Source organism: Pinus tabuliformis, chromosome 2_2, assembly GCF_031772625.1.
Source record: "Pinus tabuliformis cultivar Carrire ecotype Pingquan chromosome 2_2, CPIR1, whole genome shotgun sequence".
Taxonomy (NCBI): Eukaryota; Viridiplantae; Streptophyta; class Pinopsida; order Pinales; family Pinaceae; genus Pinus; species Pinus tabuliformis.
In genome coordinates, this window is record NC_142300.1 from 1,283,883,847 (window position 1) to 1,283,905,146 (window position 21,300).

General features: G+C 41.9%; 1 protein-coding gene across 1 annotated transcript in view; it reads right to left on the minus strand.

Annotated features, from left to right (window-relative positions):
- Positions 1–21,300, minus strand: part of LOC149198162 (zinc finger (Ran-binding) family protein) — a 66,293-nt gene that overhangs the window by 42,312 nt on the left and 2,681 nt on the right. The window lies entirely within an intron of this gene.

The window sequence follows — 21,300 nt, forward strand, 5'->3', positions numbered from 1 at the left end:
GCTGTGGGATCCCAAAATGTACCCACACTCGTTCAAAGAAGAGCTTAGCAATGGCTTTTGTTATGATACTCTTCTTACAGGCTACTAGAATGGCCATCTTAGAGAATCTATCAACGACCACGAACACGCAGTCATTGCCATGCTTAGTAGAAGGAAAATCCGACATGTAATCCATGGAGATGGATTCCCAAGGTCGACTAGGAGTAGACAAAGGAGTATATAGGCCTTGCTTCTTGATTGTTGGTTTGGCAATAGCATGGGCAGTGCATGTTTTTATTTGATGACTAAAAAGTTTCCTACAATCCCAACCAGGTTTTAATTTCACCTTATCACTCCCACTCAGTTAAATGCCATGTCCCATAAATATACATTCAACATATAGAATTCTGAAAATGAAATTTTCCAATTAAAACACATGGGACTGTCAACACATGCTGAAAATAAATATGGACATAAACAAAAGAGCAACACACATAAAAATACACACAAATTTTTTGTCAACTTAGACCCCAGGCAAAACCCCTTCAATCTTCTCCGGGGAAAACCTGTTAGAGAGCTCTTCAAATTTATTTATCTTTCAAGTTCAGGAAATATACATTTGCAGACAAAACAAAACAGCAAAATACAACTTATCTCTTCAGCGCAAAACTCCTTGAAAATCGTGCCCACTTTGCCTCGATTTTCGTGGCCACTTGAAGCTGAAAATATGTACTGTACAAATACGGACTGTACTATAATGATTCTGTACGGATTTACGCGTCGTTGTACGGACTGCCTGGATTTTTCAAAAAAAAAATCAAAAAACTTCTCTCAAATGGTGTGCAGTTCAAAGCATTAAATGTTGTTCGTACTGTACCTTCTGTTGTCTTCTATGCCTTGATTTTCGTGCCCAGCTTTGCCTAGAAATCACTCCTTCAGCTTGCTGCAACAAATTTCTCCTTCAAAACTTTTCTCCAGCTCTCAACCTCCTTTCTCCAATCTGCTCATGAAGAATGAACGCAATCTCTCTTTTATTTTCCCCCTTCTATTTCCCTAAATGACTTTTTGGCAACCTTAAGATCTAATGGCTCAGATTTATTTAGATCAAGGGATGAGAATAAATGTGAATTTAATTCTCACTTTCTATTTTTAATTCACGCATTAAATAAAGTACCCACATTGTACTTTATGTCTAAAGTCACTTTTCACTTGATAATTTAACATTGATTATACCACTTATAAAGTCACTTTCATTTTATAAAGTCACACTTAGAAAAGAATTATTTTGGACACTTTTCCCTAGGTAGAGACTAACCCATGGGAAACCAATTGTCCAAGATACATTAAAAATCAACACTCCCTCTTACCAAGGAAAGTGTTTCTCACCACACCCATCTTGTCCTTGAAATGGGCATGCTTGCCTCTTGGCAAGGTCTTCGTGAGAACATCAGCCACCTGCTCATTTGTCGATATATACTCCAGCTTCACTGCCCCCTTTTGAACATAGTCCCTCATGAAATCATATTTGATGTCAATGTGCTTTGACCTGTCATGAAACACTGGATTCTCCATGAGTTTAATGCAACTTTGATTATCACAATGAATAACTGTCGATCTCAACTCCTGATCAAATAGGCCATACAACAACTTGCGAAGCCAAATGGCCTCACAACTAGCTTGGTAAGCAGCCATATACTCAGCCTCATAAGAGCTCAAAGCAACTGACTTTTGCTTTCGACTGAACCACGACACAACTGCCAAACCCAATCCGAAGCAACACCCTGAAGTGCTTTTCCTGTCAGAAGCACAGTGTACCCAATCTGAATCTATGTAACCTGCCAACCTCACTCCATCTCCCCGCCTATAGTCCAAACCATAATCAACAGTCCCTACACATAGCGAAGAATGTGCTTTACAGCTACCCAATGCACCCTCCTCGGCTCAACCATGAACCGGCTAAGTGTGTTCACTGCAAAGCATATATCTGGCCTAGTGTTGACCAGATACATCAAGGACCCAATAAGTTGCCTATACAATGTGGGATCCACCAAACTAGAATTTGAAGCATGAAGCTTCTTCCAGTTGGTGATCATAGGTGTAGACATGGGTCTATAGTCTGCCATGTGAAATCTGCTCAACACATCCACAGCATACTGCCCCTGCCCCAGAAAGATATGCCCCTCCTCCTGCCACACCTCAAGCCCCAAAAAGTAATGCATTAGCGCAATGTCCTTCATCTCGAACTCCATAGCAAGATCCTCCTTGCAACCACTAATCAGTCTCTCTGCCCCAGTAATGAACAAGTCATCAACATACAGCACAAAAATGAGTGGATCATCCCCTACAACAATGTAGTATAGGTTCGAATCTGCATCACTCTTCGTGAAACCCATCTGCTGCAAGTAAGTATCAATCCTCGAATACCAAGCTCTCGGAGCTTGCTTAAGTCCGTAGAGTGCTCGCCTCAACCAGCATACATGGGTCTCCCGCCCAAGTACCTCAAAGCCCTATGGTTGCTCAACATACACCTCCTCCTCTATAACTCCGTTCAGAAATGTGGTCTTTACATCCATCTTGTTGTGGCTTTTCACGACGTCTTCAGCGCGAGTGCTTCAGGGGGCATAGAAAGCCTCCTAGAGACAACCTTTGGGTTGATTGTAGACCAGTGCCTTGGACATTTTAAATAGAGGAGTGCATGGAAGATTAGGAGTGGGGTTTCTGTTGCGCTCCAATTGTCATGTAAGTAAAAAGAGAATAAAGGGGGCTTGGTTCAATAGTCTGTCATGCAAGTAAACTCAAGCCGATACATGGATCCAAACACTCAGGGGGTAAATCGGGCCAACCTCAAAGAGAAATGTCTGGTTCTGGTGGCCGACACACAACAACAAACAACTTTATATTGAAGTTGTAGTAAAGTGAAGAGGAGGAAAGGAAGGAGGGAATTCGATGCAGAGCGTTGTAAATAGGACAGAATCCTAAGCAGCAACGTTCCGACCAAAGGGTGGAATTCGATACATAGCGTTGTAAACAACACAGGGTCCTAAGCAACGACGTTCCAGCAGAAATATGGAAGAGAGAGGAGGTGGAAAGATAGAAACAACGGAGTGCTTATTGAGGTTTCACACCAGGTATAACATGGGTACCTCTATCACCAAACAGTGAGAGTAAATTTGTGCTCATACAGGTACTGCGGGTTAATCTAATAACACAAGTAAATCTGTAATTACTACAAGTACTGTAGGCTATTGAATAACACAAGTAAATCTGTAATATACGCAAGTATTGTTCTCTATTTAGCAGCCCGGATAAATCCATGAATCAGGAAGAAGCCAACAGTCTCATTACACTATTTCAGAGAAGGAAAAACATATTGTTGGACACAGATTGTCATTGATGTCAATATGGCAATATTCAAGAGGAGCAGACAGAGCCACCAGAGGAGCAGATAGAGCCAAGAGGAGCAAACGGAGCCAAGAGGAGCAGACCAAGCCAGAGGAGCCACAATGGAGACGAGAGGAGCACACAGATTCATCGGAGGAGCAATGGATGCATTTAACAGCAAACAATGCCAAGACAGAGCCATCGGAAGCCGTATAGTCCACAAAAGAGTTATATGCATACAAATATACTATCAGAGGCCAAAAACCATATAAATATGCATTTAACGCAAACAGAGGCAGAAAGACTTGTATTTATATGTATTTACACCGTCGGCAGGAAAACTCACGTATATATGTCATTACACTATCGCAGGCGGAAACCGGACTTGAAAATATATGCACGGGAGATTTGGGATCCTATCGGGTCCGGCACATCGCATCGGTACTTCGGAAACAGGCGTAACAGTGTGTCAAGTGGCCCCTTTGCGATCGCCAATAGCAATCATCGCATTGGGAAATCGGAGCGGAGGTAAGGCCCTGACCATATGCGACTTTGCGATCGCCAATAGTGATTATCGCATCGGGAAATCGGAGCGGAGGTAAGGCCCTGACCATATGCGACTTGCGATCGCCGATAGCGATATCGCATCGGACCTCGGCCAAGGGCAAACCCCGATTGCGATGAACAGTTGCGGACCCGACGAGAATATCAACTGCAGTTTATATAATATCGTGTCCAACAGGGGAATCGGCCATCGGCAATCGACTATGTTATGTGCGAACCTCCGGAAGCGGCGATTGCGATAAAAGAATGACGTGGCATGTGGGACCTCTATATGGCTATAGCCTCGTTCATATGGTTTCCGTGAAGTAATAAATCTGTGAACAAAAGAAGTCATATACATATATATATATATATATATATATATATATATATATATATATATGTGTGTGTGTGTTGAAACGTCTCATTTCTGGAATTGATCTCGGGCATCTATATTACAAACAAATAACAGTTCACGACTCGTGAACTTGAAAAAAAAAAGGGGACCTCTCTGATATTTTTTCAATAAGCATCATTTCTATTGTAATTCGGCCCCTCTTCCTCTTGAACATGTCCCGTGAAGCATTGGTTAATTCGAGCGCAGAGGAAGCTAAAGCGAATGGAGAAGGGAAGCCAGAAGGTCGAGCGAGTGTTGAGGAAGCCGAAGCTCAAGCGAGCGAGGAGGAAGCCAAAGAGCCAGCGAGCTAGCGGAAACGAATGGACAAAGGCATGAGAATGTATAAAAACAAAAACAAAAAAACAGAGAACTGGGTGGCCGTTGTTGTGTTGAATAACCTGAGTATGAGATAGTGGAAGCTGTAGAGGCAAAAGGGGCAACAGAAGCAGTGGAAGCTAAATAGAGTGCAGCAGCACACCAATGTATACCAAAGTTGGGTTGGAGCCTCATAATTGAACAAGATTGAAGTCATTGGGGGTAGGTGCTCCTAAGTGCAGAACCACTGCAAACAGAGTTGGTGCTCTAGAGGTTGGAGCCTCACTGAAGTCCAAGTTGGAGCTTGGCAACTATTCACAATCAGATTTATACTTATATTGTATTTATTTCATTGCACTATCTTGAGTTTTTAATAAAAGCATTTATTCCAATTGTTGATTTCTGTGTTCTGTGTATACATATACATATCTATATATGCTTTTGGCAATCACTAGAACAAAAAATAATAAATATTGATTCACCCCCCCTCTTAGTATTTCCAACAATTGGTATCAGAGCCAGCTTCTTCATACTAGCCTAACAGCTTGAAGAAGGATCCGCAGCCATGATGAGAAATCACAAAGCATCAGGAAGACCTCCTTTGTTCGATGGCACTAACTTTGGTTTCTGGAAGAAAAGAATGACCTACTACTTAATGTCCCTTGGACCTGAAGTCTGGCATTTTTTTCAAAATGAATACCAAACGACTTCCACTCTTCCAACAGACCAAGACGACAGGAAAGCCTACATCGCAAATGCAAAGGCCATGAACTCCATCACTAGTGGAATCACTGATTCTGAGTTTACAAAAATCATGCACTGTACCTCTGCCAAAGAAATGTGGGAGAAGCTAGTTGGCTTGTACGATGGAGACTCAAAAGTCAAAAAGGCAAAGCTTCAAACTCACAAAAGACAATTTGAAAGTGAGGATGGAAGATGAAGAAGATATTGCAGCATACCTCCGAGTAGCTTAAGTGGTAAATTCCCTGAAAGGATTGGACGAAAAAGTGGAAGAAAGTACCATTGTTCAAAAGGTATTAAGGTCTCTTCCAGACAGATTTGACTCCAAAATAAGCGTTATAGAAGAAGCAAAGGATCTAGATACCCTCAAAATGGATGAACTCCATGGAATTCTCACTGCCTATGAAATGAGAAAAGGTGGCCCAAGCTCCAAAGATGCATCATTCAAGGCCTCAAAGTCAAAGAAAGGGAAAGAAAGGAATGACTGCAGTGATGAGTCAGATGTGGAATCCGAATTGGCCCAATTTGTACGAAAGCTGAAGAGAGGATCTAAGCTTAAAGGCAAGTATCCTCTTATCTGTTTTAAATGTGGTAAAATAGGACATTATGCAGCAAAATGTCCTCATAAACATGACAGTGATGATGACGGAAATTCTAAAAGAATGGCACACAAAAAGAAAGGGTTCAATAAGAAAAACTTCTTCTCCAAACAAGATGAGTCTGATGAGGATGAGTTTATGGTCATCAAAAAGAAATCAGATGAGGATGATCATGATGAAAGCCAAGAAGCATTATTCATGGCACTCGCAGATGATGATGACTCAGGGCTGGAAGGAAATGTAGATGAACTGTTAATAAGCGCCATTGAAGAAAATGAGAAACTACGGAACAAAATCATTTCTCTCAAAGTGGAAAACGAGGAAATAAGAAGGAGAGAAGATCTCTTGGAAGCAAAGCTTAAAAAAAAAGAAGAGACTTGTGAGGAACGCGAGGCCGAAATAGTGTCTCTGAGAAAGGAGTTGGGGCAAATTAAAAAGCGTTGTAAAAGCTCTCAAATACTTGAAACTATTCTGAAAAATCAAAAACCTCAACATGACAAGTCTGGAATAGGTTTCAAAGGAGAATCCTCAAGCACTAAGAATAGTGCGAAAAGCTATGTCGATGCACTCTCCTGCAATCCAAAAGATGAAGAAGTATGTTATCAAAAGTGCATCCCAGATCCCAAGAATGAAGAGAGAATTACTCCAAAGAAGAATGTGGAGTCGAATCATGGACACTACAGCAAATACAAACCTGTACTCCACCAAGGGCCCATCGCAAATCCAAAGGACGAGGGAGGAGTAATTCCCAGGAAGGAAATCGACTCAAACCGTGGTTGCTTCAAAACCATCTTTCTTGGACACTGCTTTCACTGTAAAAACTTCGGTCATCAAGCCAGACATTGTATGGCTCGCAGAAGTGAAAAAACAACGCTAAAGGACCGAGTAATCAACTCCTATGCCCCCAAAAGGCAGGGACAAATCAAAACCTTCAATTCATTTGATCCCTTGACCAAATTTGATCTGATTTGCTCTTTCTGCTACAATAATGGACACTATGAACAAGACTGCCCACTCAAAGGAAGAAAGACGAGTAGCAAGAACTCCAGCATGGACAAATGTGGCTTGGCTCTATTTGCTCAAAATAATTTAAACCAGTGGTTTGTAGATAGTGGGTGCTCCAGACACATGACAGGAGACAGAAGGAAGTTTGTCTCACTGAGCAAAAAGGAAGGGAATGTGTCCTTTGGAAGCGGAACTGGCAAAATTGCAGGAAAAGGAACAGTTACTCTGATCAATGGAAAAGGAAAAGCTCAAGATGCTCTGCTGGTTGACGGACTCAAACACAACCAAATCTGTGATCAAGGACATAAGGTTGTTTTCAGCACCAAAGACTGTGAAATAAGGAACTCTGCCTCAAGGAAACTTGTGGAAAAGGGGTGAGAACACTAGACAACATTTACATTCTGAACAAGATTCAGGAAAATAAATGCTACTTGAGTCAGACAGATGAGAATTGGCTGTGGCACAAGCGACTTGGACATACAAGCTTCGAAAATCTAATCAATATCAGCAAGATCAAAGCTGTACAAGACATCATAAGGCTGTTCAAACCAAATCAAGCAGTGTGTGGTTCATGTCAAAATGGAAAGCAGACCAGAACCAGCCACAAGACAAAGGAACACTGTACATCGAAGCCCTTGGAGATCATCCATGCTGATGTGTGTGGGCCAACTAGAAATCAAGCACTCCAAGGAGAAAGGTACTTTGTGTTATTTGTTGATGATTATACTAGAATGATGTGGATATATTTTATAAAGTATAAATCTGAAACTTTTGAGTGTTTTAAGAATCTAAAAGCCCTTGTAGAAAATGAAAAAGATTCAAAAATTAAGTGCCTCAGAACAGACAGAGGAGGAGAATTCACATCAAACGAGTTTAGTGAGTTCTGTAATATTCATGGAATTAAAAGGGAATTCTCGGCTGCTAGAACACCTCAGCAAAATGGGGTAGTTGAAAGAAGAAATCGAACAGTCCAAGAAATGGCAAGAACAATGTTATTAGCAGCGAACTTACAACCTAAATTCTGGAGAGAAGCAGTAGGGACAGTTGTCTATACACTGAATCGAACTCAATTAAGACCAAATTGTGAAAAAACCCCTTATGAGCTATGGAAAGGAAGACCTACTTCAGTGAAGTACTTCAAGATCTTTGGAAGCAAGTGCTTCATAAAAATAAATGATGGCTCACCCGGAAAGTTTGATTCTCGGGTTGATGAAGGGATATTTCTTGGATACTCTACACGGAGCAAGGCTTACAAGTGCTACAATTATCGACTGAAGAAAATAGTGGAAAGCATTGATGTAAAGGTTGATGAAGATCTTCCAGAAAGGGAAATTGAAGAACATGAAGATGACTCTCTCATTGAAGAAGAAGAACCTAAAGAAGAAGAAATAGATGAGGAAGAAGAAGAAGAAGAAGAGGAAAGAGAACCACCTAATACCCCTTCAAAGATGAAGTATGTCCAAAGACATCATCCAGAAGAGCAGATCATTGGAGATAAAGATGAAGGTGTGCAGACCCGAAGAAGGATATCAATCACACCCAAGAGAAAAGTCATTGCCCTCCTATCTTTGACAGAACCAAAAACATTTGCAGAAGCAAGTAAGGATCCTCATTGGGTAAAAGCCATGGAAGAAGAAATGTCCCAAATTGAGAAGAACAAGACTTGGGAGCTGGTACCTCGTCAAAAGGACAAAAACATAATAGGAACCAAATGGGTGTTCAAAAATAAAATGAATGAAGAAGGACAGGTTATCAGAAACAAGGCAAGACTTGTCTACAAAGGCTATTCACAAATTGAAGGAGTTGACTTTGAGGAGACATTTGCACCAGTGGCCCGTATGGAAGCTATCAGGATGTTCTTAGCATTTGCTTGCTCAAAAGGATTCAAAATCTATCAAATGGACGTGAAATCAGCATTTCTAAATGGGGAACTCAAGGAGGAAGTCTACATGGAGTAGCCAAAAGGTTTTGATCTAACAGCAGGAAAGGACTTAGTCTGTAAATTGAAAAAGGCTTTATATGGGTTGAAACAAGCTCCTAGAGCTTGGCATGCAAGACTGGATAACTATCTACAACAACAAGGCTTCAAAAAGGGAGTGGCTGGAAGCAATCTATACATAAAGACAGATCAAGGTAAGTTACTAGTTGCTCTTGTTTATGTTGATGATCTGATTTTTGCTAGTAATAATAATGAAATGAGCCATGAATTTTCTCAAAGCATGGCAAAAGAGTTTGAGATGTCAATGATAGGAGAGTTGTCCCACTTCCTTGGACTTCAAGTATCTCAAACCAGAGCAGGATTGTGTATATCTCAAGCCAAATATCTAAAAGACATGCTCAAAAAATATGGAATGGAGGACTGTGCACCCGTGAGCACACCTATGACCACAAACTGCAAATTGAGCAAAACGATGACTCCCCTCTAGTAGATGCAACTCATTACAGGTCAATGATTGGAGCCCTTGTATACTTAACAGTTACACGACCAGACATAATGCAAGCAGTAGGAATGGTGGGAAGATTTCAATCTGCTCCCAAACAATCCCATTTATTAGTTGTAAAAAGAATTCTCAGATATCTGAAGGGAACTTCTGATTTCGGTCTTTGGTACCCAAAGGACTCAACACTGACTGTAACTGCATACAACGATGCTGATTGGGCTGGAAGTATAGATGATCGGAAAAGTACTAGTGGAAATGCATTCTTCCTAGGAGAATGTTTGGTATCCTGGCTCAACAAAAAACAGTGATCCATATCATTATCCACAGCCGAAGCCGAGTATATTGCTGCAGTAGACTGTTGTACTCAGATACTATGGATGAAGGAAGCTCTAAAAGATGTCGACATATGTAAAGATCAACCAATTACCGTTTATTGTGACAACACAAGTGCTATCAGTCTCAGCAAAAATCCAGTGATGCACTCAAGAACCAAACACATACCGATCAAGTATCATTTCCTCCATGAGCAAGTAGCTGAACAAAATATCGTCCTAGAATATATCAGTACTAAGGAGCAGATAGCTAATATTTTCACAAAACCTCTTCCTCGAGAAGCATTCGAACATCTGCGTCAAAAGATGGGGGTTATTTCTTTATCATCACTAGTTCATTCATAAAGACGCAGCAGGACAGGGGGAGCAGTTTGACAGGGGGAGTTCGTATGCATTCCTTTGCCATTGATGTCAAAGGGGGAGAGAGCAGAAGAATATTGTCATCAATAACAAAGGGGGAGATTGTTGGACACAAATTGTCATTGATGTCAATATGGCAATATTCATGAGGAGGAGACAGAGCCACCAGAGGAGCGGACGGAGCCAAGAGGAGCAGACCAAGCCAGAGGAGCCACAATGGAGACGAGAGGAGCACACAGAGTCATCGGAGGAGCAATGGATGCATTTAACAGCAAACAATGCCAAGACAGAGCCATCGGGAGCCGTATAGTCCACAAAAGAGTTATATGCATACAAATATACTATCGGAGGCCAAAAACCATATAAATATGCATTTAACACAAACAAAGGCAGAAAGACTTGTATTTATATGTATTTACACCGTCGGCAGCAAAACTCACGTATATATGTCGTTACACTATCGCAGGCAAAAACCGGACTTGAAAATATATGCACGGGAGATTTGGGATCCTATCGGGTCCGACACATCGCACCGGTACTTTGGAAGCGGGTGTTACAGTGTGTCAAGTGGCCCCTTTGCGATCGCCAATAGCGATCATTGCATCAGGAAATCGGAACGGAGGTAAGGCCTTGACCATATGCGACTTTGCGATCGCCGATAGCGATTATCGCATCGGGAAATCGGAGAGGAGGTAAGGCCCTGACCATATGCGACTTGCGATCGCCGATAGCGATATCGCATCGGACCTCGGCCAAGGGCAAACCCCGATTGCGATGAACAGTTGCAAACCCGACGAGAATATCAACTGCAATTTATATAATATCGCGTCCAGCAGGGGAATCAGCCATCGACAATCGACTATGTTATGTGCGAACCTCCGGAAGCGGCGATTGCGATAAAAGAATGACATGGCATGTGGGACCTCTATATGGCTATAGCCTCGTTCATATGGTTTCCGTGAAGTAATAAATCTATGAACAAAAGAAGTCATATATATATATATATATATGTTGAAACGCCTCATTTCTGGAATTGATCTCGGGCATCTATATTACAAACAAATAACAGTTCACGACTCGTGAACTTGAAAAAAAAAGGGGACCTCTCTGATATTTTTTCAATAAGCATCATTTCTATTGTAATTCGGCCCCTCTTCCTCTTGAACGTGTCCCGTGAAGCATTGGTTAATTCGAGCGCAGAGGAAGCTAAAGCGAATGGAGAAGGGAAGCCAGAAGGTCGAGCGAGTGTTGAGGAAGCCGAAGCTCAAGCGAGCAAGGAGGAGGCCAAAGAGCCAACGAGCTAGCGGAAACGAATGGACAAAGGCATGAGAATGTATAAAAACAAAAACAAAAAAAAAACAGAGAACTGGGTGGCCATTGTTGTGTTGAATAACCTGAGTATGAGATAGTGGAAGCTATAGAGGCAAAAGGGGCAGCAGAAGCAGTGGAAGCTGAATAGAGTGCAGCAGCACACCAGTGTATACCAAAGTTGGGTTGGAGCCCAAGAGGTTGGAGCCTCATAATTGAACAGGACTAAAGTCATTGGGGGTAGGTGCTCCTAAGTGCAGAACCACTGCAAAACAAAGTTGGTGCTCTGGAGGTTGGAGCCTCACTGAAGTCCAAGTTGGAGCTTGGCAACTATTCACAATCAGATTTATACTTATATTGTATTTATTTCATTGCACTGTCTTGAGTTTTTAATAAAAGCATTTATTCCAATTGTTGATTTATGTGTTCTGTGTATACATATACATATCTATATATGCTTTGGCAATCACTAGAACAAAAAATAATAAATATTGATTCACCCCCCCTCTCAGTATTTCCAACACATATATGAAATGAGATTTACCAAGGGGAAAACAGATTGCGCATTGATCTGCTTGGAATCACTAAATAGTTTCATTAATCTTCAAAATGGGTCCAAATACCAGTCCATCACATTCGTCAATACATTGCTCAAGTCCCTCATGAACAGGCAACTTAGAACCAAGAATGGCATCTCAGAATTTGACCACTACGGGTGCAGAATTTCGAAACCATTCTAAGTGTTTCTTGTTAGGATATTCCGACACATAGGATATAGTTAAGTTCAACTTGGTCTAGTATAGAGTTAGGTTAGAGTTAGGTAAAGTGTGTTTCTTTACCGTTGTACATTTTGTAACTTACAATCCGACGGTCACGATATGTAGTGATCCGACGGTTCACTCTCACCTCGATATTACCGACACTTGATCCGTGGCTTGACACCCGATTGGTCCATGAGTTCTATTTAAAGCGCATGGAGGGTCATTGTTCGGGTAATCCGTGCATGAGAGAAGCTTATGTAAATTTTCATTCTTTGATTAATAAATTGCCTGTAGTACCCACGTTGGGACAGGCCGTGGACTGTTTCCCTCCTTGCACTCTGAGGGTTTTAACCACGTCAAAAATACTGGTGTATTGATTTGAGATCTGGTTGTGAGCGGTGTCCTTTTGGTATTCTTTCTGTGGAACTTACCCTGTAAATTCCTACATGGTATCAGAGCTATTTGAGGGCCGCGTCCGTTGGTGATCCAAATCTGAAGCCGGTAGAACTGCATGCGGCTGTCGTTTCCTAGATCTGTTGTTTCTGACTGCTTTCGGGCCGAGAGGACTGCTCTGTTGCGTTCGGAGCATCTGTTCCAGTGAGGAACCCCTTTCGTTTCACGCGAAAAGGTTTCCGGTAGCCCTAGCTGCGTCATTTTTCAGATCGGGAGGTATACAGTGTTTTTTTTGCAGTTTACTGTTATTTTCTCTATGCTTATTTCGGTTTCGGTTTATTTAGCCTTTTTTTTTAAACCGGATCTATACCTTTCATTTCTGCGTATGCTCTTTGCCCTGCGACTCTGTGCGATCTGGGCAAATCAGAAACAGAAAGGAAGGATTTTTCTCATGCGTATGCTCTTTTCCCTGCACCTTAGTGTGATCTCGGAAAATCAGAAACATTGAGAAAAATATTTAGTTTTTCGGCTAAAGCTAACTTTGAGAATTTTTTTAAAATTTCTAGTTTTTTGGCTAAAGCTAACTTCGAGCCGCAAGGTTCGTTTTTCTTTGCATATTCGTGTTGGGTTTTGTGTTTTGTGTTTTGTAGGGAAAAAGAGGTTTCTCAAGGCAAGCACGCAAACCAAGGCCCCCCCCCCTTCTCTCTCTCTCTCTCTCTCTCTCTCTCTCTCTCTCAAATTTTTTGTATAGATCAATTGGTTCAAAGCTATTTTAAGAGAGTAGAGGTCTTGGGTTCAAGTCTCCATTTTGTGGGGGCGGATTTTTTTTCATTCCCGCACATTCGCGCACTTTGCCGGCAACTTCAACAATTATTTTTCAAAAAGCCATAACTTCTTCATCCGGAAGCCTTTTTCAGAGCCGTTTTTTTTAAAACCGCCTATTTTTTCGAGATCTATCCATTGGAACACTTACTTTCAGCATCTTCAGCTTCAGTTTTTTTTTTAAAAATGGAAAGTCCATGCCAAGTCATTCTTGACAGCACTAACTACTTCCAATGGGTAGCCTACATCGAAGATTTACTTAGAAGTAAAGGTCTCTTCAGAATAGCCACAGACCAAGAGAAGAAACCAAAAGATGAAGACAAGGCGGCAAAATGGGAAAATAGACAAGATCAAGCACGTGGTTTGATAGGGATGTCTATTTCTCCTGATCTTAGATTCCACATTGCAGAACTTGAGACTCCTCATGAAGCATTAGAAAAACTTGCTAAAGTTTTTGGGATTAAAAATGAAATTAGAGCCCATCAACTTGAAAATGAGCTGCTTACTTTGGATCCTAATAATTTTTCTTGCATTGAAGATTTCTTGTCCAAATTCAAGAACCTTAGATATCTCTTGGAAGGTGTTAAAGTTAAGAAAGACGATGGTAACCTTATTTATTCCATCCTTACTAAGTTGGGACCAGCCTACTCTGTATTTGTTTCCACTTTCCATTCTACAAGAGAAGCTTTCATTTGTCAAGGACAAGACTACAAGGCCCCTTCCTTTGACTCCTTTTGTGATTCCTTAATAAGAGAACAAGAAAAACTCTTACACCTTGGTCTTCTTAATCTTGGAAACTCTTCCACGAAAGCGTTAGCCGCCCAGCAGCAACCAAATTCAAAGAATCCTAAGAAGTCATATCCTCAAAAGAATGGTCCTAAACCATCTCAGCCTCAAAATGAAAGATCATTTCAGCAAAATGATAAGACCAATAAAAACAAATGGAAGAAGACTGATAGACATTGTAACTTTTGTAATCGAGATGGCCACTTAGAATCTAAATGCTTTAAGAAGATGGAAGCCTTGGAAGCCGCAATGAAGAAACATAACATCCATGTGGAGCCTACTTCAACTTCAACTTCCGGAATGGCACTTTCTGCATGTCATTATCAATCATCTCAGTCTGGTTATGCATTAAATGTATCTTCTTCTTCTTCTCATTCTCATGAGTGGCTCATTGATTCTGGAGCCTCTTGTCACATGGCCAAAAACCAAGCCATGTTTTCTTCTTTAAATGATTGTAACACCAAAAATATATATATTGGTGATGATAGATCTCTTAATGTTGTAGGGACTGGAACTGTTCATCTAGACAATGGTCAGTTTAATGATGTATTATGTGTTCCAACCTTATCCTGCAACCTTCTATCTGTCTATCAGATAACTCATTCAGGTGAAGGTAAAATTGTTGAATTTTCACCTCATGATGTTGTAATCAAGGATCTAAAAGATCCTAAACAGATTCTAGCTACTGGTCTTGCTGATGATTCCAAAAGGTTGTATAAGTTTCACAACTTTGGGTCATCAAATCTTCCCTCAGTATTTGTTGCTCATAATGATGAAGTGAGCAAACTTTGGCATGAGCGATTTGGTCACTTAAACTATCGCTCCCTTCAGCATCTATGTAAAGAAAATATGGTGACAGGTCTTCCTATGGTATCTTGCAGAGATGGTGTTTGTTCCGGATGTGTACTCGGAAAACATCATCGGGACAGTTTTGACAAACGTGCCTCTTGGCACGCCTCAGCCCCTTTACAGCTTGTGCACAGTGATTTATGTGGTCCTCTTCCTGTTGCTTCATTCTCTGGCTGCAAGTACTTCTTAACTTTCATTGATGATTTCTCCAGACGCACTTGGGTATACTTCTTAAAACTCAAGAGCGAAGTATTTAACACCTTTTTGGCCTTCAAAGCCTTTGTTGAAAAACAATCTGGACATCAAATTCTTAAGCTAAGAACTGATAATGGTGGAGAATATGTTAAAAACACATTCATCAACTTTTGCACCGAAAATGGAATTCAAATGCAACATACTGTTCCATACACTCCACAACAAAATGGTGTAGCTGAAAGGAAAAATCGCACCTTAAAGGAAATGGCTAATTGTATGCTGCAATCTAAAGGACTCAGTCTTAGTTTTTGGGCCGAAGCAATTAATTGTGCAAATTATATAATCAATCGCACTCCTACTAAGGTTCTAGAGAATATCACTCCAGAAGAAGCTTGGAGTTCCATTAAACCAGATGTAAGTCACTTTCGTGTGTTTGGAAGTGAAGCATGGGCCCATATTCCAGATGAAAAGCATAAAGCTTTAGAACCTAAGAGTGAGAAATGTACTTTTGTTGGATATTCTGAAGATGTAAAAGGTTATAGACTTATCATTAGAAGAGATGTAAAGTTTGATGAAAATAAATCGGCCTGCGAGCCTAGTCCGGCGGATGTGCCACCTCTTCCTATCTCTTCTACTTTTGAAAACATTTCTTCTTCAGATGATGAAAGCGAGGATGATAATCCTCCCCCACCTTCTCAGGATCCTCAACTTCCAAGATGGGTCCGTGCTACTCGGGATGCAGCAGGTGATCTTGCCGGTGATCCTACAGATCAGCGACGTACACGTTCTCAGTTTGAAAGAGCCTCTTCTTTACTGGCTCAAGCTCCAGTAAATCATGATCCTGACACTTTTGCAGAAGCTTCAGGCCATCCACATTGGGAAGCAGCTATGAATGAAGAATATCATTCATTGATGACAAATGATACATGGGATCTTGTTCCTCTACCAAAGGGACGCAAACTTGTTAGATGTAAATGGGTTTACAGAACCAAGTATGGACCAGATGGGAAAGTTGATAAACATAAAGCTCGTCTCGTTGCTAAGGGCTTTTCACAGGTTGAAGGCATTGACTACACTGAAACCTTCTCCCCTGTTGCCAAAATGAACTCTATCCGCCTTGTTCTTTCCCTTGCTGCCTCTTTAAAATGGGAAGTCCATCAGATGGATGTTAAATCTGCCTTCTTGCATGGGGACTTGCAGGAAGAAATCTATATGGAACAACCCATTGGCTTCATACAAACAGACTCCAGCCTTGTTTGTCGACTTAAGAAATCCCTTTATGGCCTCAAGCAAGCTCCTCGGGCTTGGTATGCCAAAATGGATAGCTTTCTTTTAGAATCTGGCTTTTCTAGGTGTCATTCTGACAATACTGTCTACACCAAGAAAGTGGGCAACTCTCTTATCATCCTTGTTCTTTATGTTGATGATCTTATTCTTACTGGTAGTGATCCCAACCTTATAAACCATGTGAAGTCCAGCCTTAAAAAGAAATTTGAAATGACAGACTTAGGACACTTACACTATTTTCTCGGTCTTCAAGTCTTGCAATCCCAGGAGGGTATTTTCCTTTCCCAGTCCAAGTATGCTTGTGATATTCTTCGTCATTTTCACATGGAAGACTGTAAGCCAGCCCCTTCTCCCTTTCAGTCTGGAGTCAAACTTTCAGTCTCTTGTACTTCTCCTGAAGTTGATGCTACCTTATACCGTCAACTTGTCGGAAAACTCTTGTATTTAACCCATACTCGTCCTGATCTTTCCTTTGCTGTTGGCCTTGTTGCTCGTTTTATGCAAAACCCCCGTGAAAGTCATTGGAAAGCAGCTAAAAGAATACTTCGTTATGTTCGAGGTACAGTACAGTTTGGGATTCATTACAGTGCCAAAGCAACTCCTCTGTTAGTTGGTTTCACTGATTCTGATTGGGCTGGTGACCATGATGATCGGAAGTCTACTGCCGGTTATGTCTTCACTCTTGGTTCAGGACCTATTACATGGGCTTGTAAGAAACAGGCTGCCATTTCTCTTTCGTCAGCAGAAGCAGAGTATCGTGGTGCCGTGGAAGCTAGTAAGGAAGCCTTGTGGCTTCGTCAGATCCTATCAGAGTTTGGCTTTGAGCAGCAGCATCCAACCACACTTTGGTGTGATAATCAAAGTGCCATTCAGCTATGCAAAGATCCAGTCCAGCATCAGCGCAGCAAACACATTGAACTACACATGCACTTCATCAGAAAGCTCATTCATGACCATGTTCTTGAAGTGCAATATTGTCCAACAGATGATCAGGTTGCAGACATCTTCACAAAGGCTCTCACAGAGGCGAAGTTCACTAAACTTCGATATATGCTTGGAGTTCAGGAAGTTGTCACTAAGGGGGGATAGGCTCTAGTGCCTCCTTCCTTCTCCTATTGTGTCATTTTTGTAAATCCTTCAATCCTATCCCAAGTTGTTCTTAAGGGGGGATGTTAGGATATTCCGACACATAGGATATAGTTAAGTTCAACTTGGTCTAGTATAGAGTTAGGTTAGAGTTAGGTAAAGTGTGTTTCTTTACCGTTGTACATTTTGTAACTTACAATCCGACGGTCACGATATGTAGTGATCCGACGGTTCACTCTCACCTCGGTATTACCGACACTTGATCCGTGGCTTGACACCCGATTGGTCCATGAGTTCTATTTAAAGCGCATGGAGGGTCATTGTTCGGGTAATCCGTGCATGAGAGAAGCTTATGTAAATTTTCATTCTTTGATTAATAAATTGCCTGTAGTACCCACGTTGGGACAGGCCGTGGACTGTTTCCCTCCTTGCACTCTGAGGGTTTTAACCACGTCAAAAATACTGGTGTATTGATTTGAGATCTGGTTGTGAGCGGTGTCCTTTTGGTATTCTTTCTGTGGAACTTACCCTGTAAATTCCTACATTTCTTCCCCTTATTTATAAGAAGAGGGGGAGCTTCACCAGAGTATCCATCTGTCTACTAGACTAGCTGTCTTGGCGTGCAAGGCTTTGCTGCCCAAAATGATTACAATCAAGATTTGATCCCTTCTTGGAAATACATAAAAATTACAAAATAATGAAAAGAAAGAGGAAAACGGAAAGATGATGGAGGAAGTTATCATCCTGGGCTTCTTGTGAAGGCCCCTGGTCAAGGCACGTCTCCATTATCGTGCATCCCTCTAGCTGCTCAGTTGGTCCCTGTCGCTTTCGCCTTAACTGCCTAAGTAGCTCGTTCTCCGAAGTTGGGAATGGGTCAACTGTGAATGACTGTCGCGGAGTAGGAATGGAGCATGTCTCGGCAGTCCCTTTGTTGTGTGACGGAGTGGAGCACCATGCCTCCATTAAGTCTTCCTGAGTCCCCCCATATTGACTTGTTGCTGCACCGAATTCATTCACTGCTTCACTACCGACCCATCCGCCTTCAAAGCCTTGTACCATACTATCGGGGCTTATATGGCAGCGGGACTTTAACTCTTAAAGGCGCTGCAGAACGACAGGTTCTAGTGTTCCTTGGCCCCCCTTTGGTTTAGCCCCTGCCTACATTTTTTCTCATACGACCGGGGGCTATGACCAGATGCTTAGTCCTCGGGCACTAGTGTCTTTGGACTCCTGTCCGAGGGCCTTTTTTCTTTTATACGTAGAATCCCGCACTTCCGCGATTTCTGGTGCTTGCCTTTGGTATCTCCTCATGACCCTTGCGATCGTCGATCTGCAGGATTGGGCCCACCCAGGGTATCACAATCGCAATACGGGAGAGAGAGAGACTTTACCTCCTTTCATAGCGTTGGGCGATTGTTCGGACATGAAATCCTCATAAGGTATAACACATAAAATGTCACATCCGGGAGGGTCTTCACATATCGCAATCGCAAGCCAGAAGGGACTTTGGTGGAGGAGGGACCTTGCCTTGTGCGATTGCCAATCGTCGATTTGCGATGGGTGACATCATCACTGCCACGTGTCACCCGAAAATGACCCCTTAGGACCCTGAAATGCCAAATTTGAGTGCCACGTGTCCTCCGTACTACCAAGTCATGATGACGTCAACGCCACATCAGTTTATCGGGGCCAATAATATTCTGCCACGTGGCTTGTCAAAGGAGAGAGAAAAGGCTCGCCTGCCTCCTGTTTTTGCGTTAATTTCCTTTGTAGATCGGCCTTTGCTCTCCTCGATGCTTTAACACTAGAGGCTTGAATCTCAGCGATTTCAAGGTTATTGGTCTTCAGGGGTTTGATGACATTTGTATTTGTTTGCACCCTTTGACCCTTGCCATCGCCGGTATGTGAAATCGAAGTTCTGCTTCGTGAAACACCGATATACTATGTGCAATGGGCCTTCGACCGCCGATTGTGATTTGCGATGTGCTCCCGGAGTATGATCGTTGATTTACCCCGACGATATTTCTTGACTAATGGGACCTCCAATATGCGATTTGCGATATCGGCGATCGTTGATCTCACTGCCCTCTCTGCTACTACTGGAAACCCCGACCTCCGATTGCGATAAGCCTCCCTTGGTCTTTTCTCTTTGTTTTCTAGCTTTCAAAGGGCAATTTAAATTTGCTCTAACTTCTGATCCAGAAGTCCATTTTTGGACTTCCACCTACCATTGGAAAGCTTGTTCAGAGCACTATGCAATGGAGAGGGCCCGATTAAGCTTAAAGAGCCTTTGTGGCTTGGAAGGTGGCTTCAAACTTCACTTCTCTTTCTTACCCTTTTCATAGCTAAAAACACATTTAGCAATGAGTAACAACACATCTAATGGATTTGCCAACCCATTTCTGCTGCAATAAAAATAAGGGACCGAATAGAAGTGTACCGCTACAGGAGTGAAGGTCTCATCATAGTCAACTCCCTCTATCTGTGAGAACCCTCTAGCCACAAACCTCGCCTTGAACTTCTCAATGATGTCATTCGTAGCATGCTTTATCTTGTAAGTACAAATTTAATGTTGTTTATTCTTTTACTTTGTCACATACATTGATAATGAGATTTTCGCTATACTAGGGCTAGTTGTTGCATGCATTTACTGCGAAATTGTGGAATTATGTTTCTATATAGCATATCTCTATGTATGGGCCATGTATGTTGAACGAATTCTCCTAGGGATAATTCTATGGTTGAATTTATCTTGATAAGCCACTTCACCTTGCAAAACGAAGTATAAAAGCTTTTAAGGTCACTCTCCTTTGCCCTAATGACAAGCAAAGTTGATCTTAGAGCCTCCTTGACCTAGAAACGAAGTCTATCTTCATATTCTTCTTGATTCCAATCTCCCCAAAGGATTAAGCACCGGTCTACCATAAGGCGATCACTTAAAGAAATATTTTTCTTCACGTCTCTTTCTTTATTCTAGGTCTAGCCACTTTAGGGTTCCTAAGGCATCATTTTCCCGACAAACCATCCATAGAAAAACATTGATCTCTTGGACTCAACTGCACTAGTGTCTCTCGTAGGCCTCCTCCAAATTTGAGGAAATTCCTATGGTGGGGTTGTGAGGTATCCCAAGCCCTAGCCTCGAGATTGGGTTTTGCCCTAAGTTTCCCTAGGCTAGTTCCTCATAGGGATCATCTTGCACCTTCAACTTAAAATCAATTCTTTGATCCCATTCTCCTCCTTGTTTAGGTCATGTCTATCATTTGTTGCTAAACTCCTTCCTCTTGACCTAACCTGGGTCCACTTGGTCCCGTGTGGTCCCATACCTTTGAAAGTCAACTCTTCAAAAAACACTTGGGAAACCAAGTTCAACAAGGATTTTAGGGTTTTGGAAGCTCCTTTACAATTCACACTCCCCAAACCTAGCCCTTAAATCCTCATCCCCTTCTCCTAGAAAGCCTTGTACCTTGCTTAAGAAGCAAGCAAGTCCCATTCTTGAGCCTCCCCTAGGAAAGGGTCCCCGAGATCACTTCACATCCATCTTAGTTGATCTATCCTTCATAAGTGATTCTCTATATATTGGGTCTCCTCCCATCAGTGAAAGTCCGTAAAGAGTAGGAAGTTTTAGCTGTGGTGACAGTGGGCTTTAGCTTCATTGTTGCTCTTGACCTAGCAAGTGCCCCTCTAGGACCCCCTGCTAGTTTGAGCGGTAACAGAGCCTAG